Source organism: Pan troglodytes, chromosome 19 (assembly GCF_028858775.2).
Source record: "Pan troglodytes isolate AG18354 chromosome 19, NHGRI_mPanTro3-v2.0_pri, whole genome shotgun sequence".
In the NCBI taxonomy this organism is placed as follows: Eukaryota; Metazoa; Chordata; class Mammalia; order Primates; family Hominidae; genus Pan; species Pan troglodytes.
This window is the reverse complement of record NC_072417.2, coordinates 39,708,094-39,715,827: the sequence shown is the minus strand read 5'-3', so window position 1 is coordinate 39,715,827 and position 7,734 is coordinate 39,708,094.

Sequence of the window (7,734 nt, the reverse complement as noted above, 5' to 3'; positions counted from 1 at the left end):
TGTTTCTCTCTTCCCAAAATATGCGTTCCCAGATCATTGTGTATAGTGAATGGTCTCTAAAGATGACCACCATCAATGCCTCCCCTCATTTTATAACCATGCCACTCTTTCCATCGAGAGACAGACTCTATTTCCTCTCTCCTTGAATCTGGGCTAGTTCTGTGACTTGTTTTAACCAATAGAATGAGACAGAAGTTCCTCTCCATTCCTAGCCCTTATGAGAATGATAGAGGCAGGAGGCAGAAAAACGCCTAGGCAGATAGGATGGGTCTCTGGGGAAACCCAACCTTCAAGCAGGAAACAGTCCCAGTAAATCCTCAAACCGGATTGGGAACTGGCCTTCCCATTTGGCACACTTTCCTCTGATTGATCCCCATCCTTCACCTATTTACACATACCCACCCTTTCCTAATTGGTTTTCTACACTATCGTGCCCACCTTTGAGTGGTGTTTTTGCTTTAACCTTTTTTGCATACTCACAAACCAATCAGCATGTACTCCCTATTCTGAGCCCATAAAAAGCCCCAGGCTCAGCCATATTGGGAACTCTCCTGCCTTCAGGTAGGGGGACCACCCCAGTGTCCCCTCCCTGCTGAAAGCTGTTTCATCACTCAGTAAAACTTCCCACCTTGCTCACTCTTCTTGTATCTGCATGCCTACTTCTTCCTGGTCATGAGACAAGAACCCAGACCTAGCTGAGCTAAGGAGCTGAAACTCCTGCATCAAGGATGTGAAAAGGCCTAGGTTCTCATGCTCTCTAATGAAGCCAACCACCATACTGTAAGGAAACTTGGGCTAGACTTCTGAATGAGAAACCATGTGGAGAGAAAGAGGCCACACAGAGGAAGATCAAGGTGCCAGACATGTGAGTGAAGCCTTCCTGAAACTTCCAGCACAGCACAGCCACCATCCGTCTGCAGCAGATCAGTGACTCAGCTGTAACTACATGGAAGAAAAGAGCCAATCCAGTCAAGCCCTGGATTCATGTCCCCCAGAATCATGAGAAACAATAAGTCATTGATATTTTATGCCACTAAATTTTGAGGTAACTTGTTACCCAGCAATAGATAACAGGAACCCTGGGAGACAAACCTCCAAGTGTTCAAGAAGCAGCTGTTGCCCTGTTCCTTGCTCCAGCATCTCAGCCCAGGGCCAGCTATGTTTCAACTTGCCTCTGTGGCTCCCAGAAAACTTTAAGAATTTTCATGCAAATAGAATCCCTGAAAACTTCTCTCACATGCCCTGACATGCCAGCCCCCACATGTGACATAAAGATGTGACTCCTTTTTTCTCCCCTCAGATTTCTTTTCTCAATTGTGATGGAGATTTTAGGAAGATGTCAAAATGAGTTGGTTCTTCCTAATCAATGAAATAATGCACAAGGGGCAGTGGTCAGTCTGCAAGCCCAAACTGGCCCCAGACAACTGCCAGGGTAGGGAGACTAAGAGCAGGGACCCCTCTTAGGGACCTGCAGGGATCCCCCAAGTGTGGAAATAGAGGAAAATCTTGAGTTCCTTCAAGGGAAATTCCAGGCAAGTAGCTAGCCCTGCAAAGTAAATGAGCATCTGGATAAGCAAGAAGGTGATAGTAGCTTAAAACAGTAGCGAAGGAAGTGAGAATCATGGGATGTTTGGTCCCCCTATAGAAACTAAAGATCACATCTTAACACATGTCCCTGTGTTGTTTGGCAGAAACCTGGACCTCCACCAAATGGATCCACTGGCTCAAAGACATCAGATAGGGAGGACTAAGGACCAAACTCTGACCACTGTTCTTCATCATTCTAAATTTCTTTCTGAGGGGCCTGGCAGAGGTCACGCCCCTGGGCCAGAACTAATATTCTGCTAATCCCAAAGTTTTAGACAAAACTTTGCCTCTTTAACCGATTGCAAATCAGAAAATCTTTGAATCCATCTGTGACTCCTGGCTACCCCCTCCCTCCTGCTTTGAGATGGCCCTCCTTTTTAGGTCAAACTCATGTATAGCCCCCATGCACTGATTTATGACGTTGCCTGTAACCTCTGCCTCCTCACCTTTAAAAACCCTTGTCTGTAAGCCATGGAGGAGTTCAGGTCTTAAGCATGAGCTGCCCCATTCTCCTTGCTTGGCACTCTGCAATCTTGATGCCAAGGTTGGACTTTATTGCACCAGGTGAGTGGATCCCAGTTTGGTCCAATAACAAGACCATGTGCAGTTAACAAGCATGGCAGTTACATTTTATTGACCCGTGGCTGAGTGCCAGGCACTAGCTAAGCACATTACAGATATCATCTTATTGGATTCTCACAACTTCCCTGAGAGACAGCTATCCTAACATTGAGTTAACAATGAGTTAACATTTGTCTTAACTCATTTTCTGGTTTGTGGGAATCATATATGAGCCAGAGGGAGACACCTCCGTCTAGTCCAGTCCTTCAGCCAAAAAAGATGCCCAGGAAAATTTTGTCTTTTAACCCTGTGCTTCCCAACCTGTTTCATGCCCTGGCACAAATAAAAAGTGACAATAAATTTGGGGTACACTGAGACAAGGGGTTGAGGTGGAGGTTCCCAGTTGGGAAAATCCGTTAAGCTGCTTATAATCCAAAATGCATTTTCCTAAATCCTTTTAAATCTCTTAGACCTCTGAGAGGGGGTGAGAATAAAAAAAAATTTTTTAATGTAATTTAGTGGAGATAGGCTATTGTCTCTTAGCACCTTAGGAAGAGCAGACTTCAACCTCCAGAAAGGGCCCAACCCAGGCCATGTTCATTCTTGAGATGCAACCTTGGACAAGTGACTTAGCCTCTCTTGGCTTGTTTCTCTCTGCAGAGGTGAGAACTCCCCCGTAGGATTATAAAGGCAGGAGGTGAAGATGGCATCGGGATTGGTCCTCGGGCCAAGTAGAAAAATTCAACCTCAGATACCCCTGGAGACAAAGACAATTGTTTCTTTCAATAGAAACTACTCGGCCAGGCCGGGTGGCTCATCCCTGTAATCCCAACGCTGGAAGGCTGAGGCAGGAGGATCGCTTGAGCCCAGGAGTTCAAGACCAGCCTAGGCAACATGGCAAAACCCCATCTCTACAAAAGATACACAGATAGCCAGGTGTGATGGCATGCACTTGTAGTCCCAGCTACTTGAGAGGCTGAGGCGGGAGGACTGCATTAACCTGGGAGGTGGAGGTTGCAATGAGCCAAGATCGATCCACTGCACTCCAGCCTGTATGACAGAGCGAGACCCTGTCTTGAAAAAAATGAATTAATTAATTAAAAGAAAAAGAAAATAAACTGGTCAAGGAGGAGGGAATTTTCTAGACATTAATGACGGTTTGGGTGGTACCTTCCAGATGCATTGGAATTTATTTGGTTTTCTCCTGATATTTGCTTTCTTTTGCTTTTTAGCCATTTTATTGAGATATAATTCACATACCATCCAATTCACCCATTTGAAGTGCACAATTCACAGATTTTTAGTACAGTCACAGAGTTGTGCAACCATCACAACAATCTAATTTTAAAATGCTTTTATCACTCAAAGAGAAAAAAACCCCATCGCTATTAGCAGTCATTCTCATTCCTCCCCACCCCTACCCCCAGCCGTCCCTAGCCCTTGGCTAATCTACTTTCTTTCTCCATAGATTTGCCTGTTACGGACATCTCATACAAATGGAATCATGCACTACATCTTTTGTCTTTTGTAACTGGCTTCTTTCACTTAGCATAATGTTTTTGAGGTTCACTCATGTTGCAGCACGCGTAATACTTCATTTCTTTCTCTTGCCAAACAATATTCCATTGTGTGGCTATACTACATTTTATTTATCCATTCTTTAGTGGAAGGACATTTGTACTGTTTCCTTTTTTGGTTTTTATGAATAAATCTATAAACTTTTGTGTAAAAGATTTTTGTGTGAACGTGTTTTCATTTTCCTTGGGTATATACGTAGGAACAGACTTGCTAGGTTAATTAGTAACTCTATATTTAACATTTTAAGGAACTGCCAAATTATTTTCCAAAGTGGCCACACCACTTTACATTCCCACCAACAGTGGATGAGGGTTCCAGTTTCTCCACATCCTCACCAACACTTGTTATTATTTCTTTTTTATTATAGCCATTCTACTGGGTGTGAAGTGGTAACACATTGTGGTTTTGGTTTGTGTTTCCCTGATGGCTGAGAAGCATCTCTTCTGTGCATATTGGCCACTTGTATATCCTCTTTGGTGAAATGCCCATTCAGGTCCTTTGCCTATTTTGGCATTTGGTTTCCATGGCGTTTGCCCTTTTAATGGGAGTGTTAAGCTGGGAAGGTGGATAGTGCTTGATTAATGCTTGAGTTAACACGAGTGGATGAGAATGGCTCCCTACATTTGGAGAAGCTTTTGTTTGGCTATGAAGGCCTGGGGTGTTTTCCGTGTTCCCTGTGCTCTCCCTCTGTTCGCTTTTAAGCCAGGGTTCTGACCCAGGTTGTTTTCTGACCCAGCTAAGTATGCAAGGGAAAAAAATAGGGGCTTGTGCCAGAGATAGCATGAAGTCAACACTGCAGCAAAGATGAAGACAAGGATAGGATGTTTGTTTACCTCCAGGCCTGGAGGCTAAGGCTGGATTGGCAAGTTGTCCTCTTGGACAATTCCTCTTACCTTCTCTTACTCAAGAACTTTAAAGATTAGTCATGTTAATAGAAAGATGATGGTATCAGAAAAACATGCCAAGGAATTCACAATTTCTCAGCCAGACTTGTTAGCAACAAAAGTTATAGGTAGTGGTGTATCTGCGTGTGTGTGTGTGTGTGTGTGTGTGTGTGAACTAACGTCTATAAATAGGAAACAACTTTTAGAAAAATAATACTTTAAAAGTTGAGACATGAAAGAAACTTCTGGATTACTGTGTGTAATCATAGCCGCGTAAAACTGACGGGGCCACCCATTTCCAGAAGCCATACAGATCAATAAAAGAGCAAATTAAACCATTCATAACCCAGTCCAGATGGAGATATAGATGGGATTCTCCATAAATAGGAGGTGTTCAATGTTTGTTGAATTAAAGAATGAATGGGTAAATGAATGAATGGCATACTGCAGAGGAAATGGGCACGCCCTACCTTTGGGGCCCAACTGCAACCCATACAGAGCCCTAGCACTTCTCACACTGCATAGTGTGTACGGGATTAAAGGTCTGTCTACCACTGGACAGTAAGTTCCAGAGGCAAGCACTGTGACGTATTCATTCAACAAATGCTTGTGAAGCTCATGCTATGTGCCAGACACTGTGCTGGGTGCTGGCAGGACGAGAGTGGTGAACTAAACCAAGTCCTTCCTGTGGAGCTCACTGTCTATGGACTGATTCTTCCTTCGTGTCCTCATCATCTGCTCAGTCCAGGGATGCAGTAGACGCTAGTAAGTGTTCCTCCTCCTTTGCTCACCAGATTTTTTTTTTGAGACGGAGTCTCGCTTTGTCATCCAGGCTGGAGTGCAGTGGTGCAATCTCGGCTCACTGCAAGCTCCGCCTCCTGGGTTCACGCCATTCTCCTGCCTCAGCCTCCCAAGTAGCTGGGACTCAGGCACCCACCACCATGCCCGGCTAAATTTTTCTGTATTTTTAGTAGAGACGGGGTTTCACTGTGTTAGCCAGTATGGTCTCGATCTCCTGACCTTGTGATCCGCCCACCTTGGCCTCCCAAAGTGCTGGGTGGGATTACAGGCCACCGCGCCAGGCCTGCTCACCAGATCTTTAAAGGAAATATTTGAAGCTGTTCCACTGAAAAACATTTTTTCATTTCTTCGGAGAGGCTCAAAAGCAATCTTGCAGCCTCTGAGCAGTTCATTAGCAGATTCCTTTAACCAGCTCCAACCCTGTACCCTGCTTCTTTGATTCGTTGTTGAAACCATGTGCCTTTCTGGGGTGACCTTGTGCCTGCCTGCTCCACACGGTGCTCTTCACCCTGTAAGGCCCTGTTCTAAAGCCTCTCAGCATCTCGAACTTCAGTCACCCACCCCAAGTTAACGAGTTTACTCCCTCAGGGCAAATCGGCCACAGCTATGGTTCCCCATCATGGCACAAAGGGTGTCTGTTTTGTTTGATTTGGATGCTCAAGTTAATCCCCACCCACTAGGGAGGCAAAATGGACAGGTTCATTTCAAGAGGATGGGAGGAAGGTTGGATTTCAGCACTTGGTAACTTTTACTTTGGGGGAGATCCTCTCTCTGCATCAAGACAAACTTCCTGGAGGAAGTGCCTGCCAATTGTGCAGTGAGGGCAAGTGTTCCCTCCTCCAAAGCAGCTCCCAACCATCGGCGGTAAGACTTAGCCAAGAAATACTCACCATCTCCCAGACTTTCTCATTACTAGAAAGCAGTGAGAAACAAACAAATGAAAGACAGACATCACAGTTTGCCTGCGATCATCATTCTTTCCATTCAGCCAACACTTAAGAGCTCACAGCCTGGGCAGCAGACACACAACTGGCCTGGAGGGTTCTGCAACGACTAATACCTGGTTCCTGGCTTCAACGGCTTCACTCTTTGGTGGAGGAGACAACTACATAAAGAGTTGATTACAAAATCGCCCCTTTGGAGAAGGTCCAAACTCCTTAGCAAGGCCTGCAGGGCTCTGCACGATTTGGTTCCCGTGGTGTATTCAAGCCTCATCCCCTCCACCTCCACCCCTATTTTCTCCACCCACCATGATGTCTCAACCACACCAAGCAGCATGTGAGTCCCTGAACAAGTGGTGCTCCTTGGCCTGAAATGCCCCTCCCCCAAGCTAGCAAAGATGCCTCTGTCCCCTTCTCTGACAGAGGTTTCCTCTCTGCAGCAGATCCCAACTGGAAAAAGGGAGATGCCTGAACCTTAATTCAAGTTTTGAAATTTTATTTTCCTGAGACTGGACATTTCACTTCATGCATTGAAACTGTTTTGTGACTTCAAAGTAGCCATAGCTTTGGGTTTTTAAAATTTAAGTCCAGCCAGAAATTTTTGAGGCTTTGTCTCAGTTTTCATCCAGGGACAGGGAGAACAGGAACCTCCAGAAAAAAAAATACAAAGGAATTGTGAGAGAAAAAGATAAATCTATGTTATGATCACATCCTACGAGCCACAATTGCTCAACCTCCAGGCAACCCACGCCTGTCTTTCCCTTAGACTGTGAGTCCCTTCCTGCGTGGAGGGAAGACTGTGCAGTAAATGTTCAATGAAGATGGGGTGGGCACAGGGGCGAGAAATGGAACTGTGTAGGGCAGGACAGGCTCTGCCCCAGGAAGCATGTGCTGGTGTAGGACTCAAGGCTAGCACTGCCCCAGGAGTCAGCCTCAGATATGCAGGGTCTTGCAAAGAAGACCCTTGAGGGTTTTAACATCTGTCTTTTGCTACACAGATAAACCCAGAAACTTTATAATGCAAATGCACCCCAGAAAGGCAATGTGAGTCCAAAGGAGTATCTAAGTGTGGGCAACACGTGTCAAATCCTTCCCTGCTGACATTTTGCTTGTACAGTGGACACCAGGGAGAGCCGCAAGGACCCACCTAAAGAGAAGCATCAGCTGGGCGCGGTGGCTCACACCTGTAATCCCAGCCCTTTGGGAGGCCAAGGCGGGCAGATCACTTGAGGTCAGGAGTTCCAGTCCAGCCTGGCCAACATGGTGAAACCCCGACTCTACTAAAAATACAAAAATCAGCTGGGTGTGGTGGCATGCGTCTGTAATCCCAGCTTCTCAGGAGGCTGAGGCAGGAGAATCACTTGAACCCGGCAGGCGGAGGT